The 540-nt window shown below is 40.4% G+C and overlaps 1 non-coding gene across 1 annotated transcript; it reads left to right on the top strand.

Moving 5' to 3' along the window:
* The first annotated feature begins 467 nt into the window (after positions 1 to 467).
* On the top strand, positions 468 to 540 carry TRNAE-CUC (transfer RNA glutamic acid (anticodon CUC)). Its single transcript has one exon. It is a non-coding gene; the product is annotated as a tRNA-Glu (tRNA).

Consider the following 540-nt stretch of genomic DNA (forward strand, 5'->3'; position numbering starts at 1 on the left):
TCTGTGCAGCAAGGCAGAGTTATATAACAATTCCATCTTAATCCAGCCATCCAATGCCGAGCTCATGGAAGTAGAGAAATGAAAACAAAGAAAGCTGTATTACTCTGAGACCCCAGCAAAGCGAGTATGGGGGATGTCCCTATGGCCAGACTCCAGAGCAAGCAAAAAATCTTTACTGTTCTGTGAGCTTCTGTTTATCTGTGGGACATACATGCCCCTTATAACCGTGGCTTTTTTTTCCCTTAACATTTCAGTTTTTCTCTCTTAAAAATAACTTCTTAATCATAGTAGAAAAATAGGAGATATAGCTAAGTTATAAAGTAGAAAACAATAGTTCCTCAGAGAACATCCCCTCAGAAATAACCTCTGTTAATATTTGCTGCATTTCACAAATTTTTTTCCCAATGTGCGTGCGCACATGCACGTATGTGTGTATTGCAAAATTAAGATTAAATATGTATAGGGGTGCCTGGCTGGTTCAGTTGGTAGAGCATGCGATTCTCAATCTCAGGGTCGTGAGTTCAAGCCCCACGTTGGGCA

This window comes from Mustela lutreola, chromosome X (genome assembly GCF_030435805.1).
Source record: "Mustela lutreola isolate mMusLut2 chromosome X, mMusLut2.pri, whole genome shotgun sequence".
Lineage (NCBI taxonomy): Eukaryota > Metazoa > Chordata > Mammalia > Carnivora > Mustelidae > Mustela > Mustela lutreola.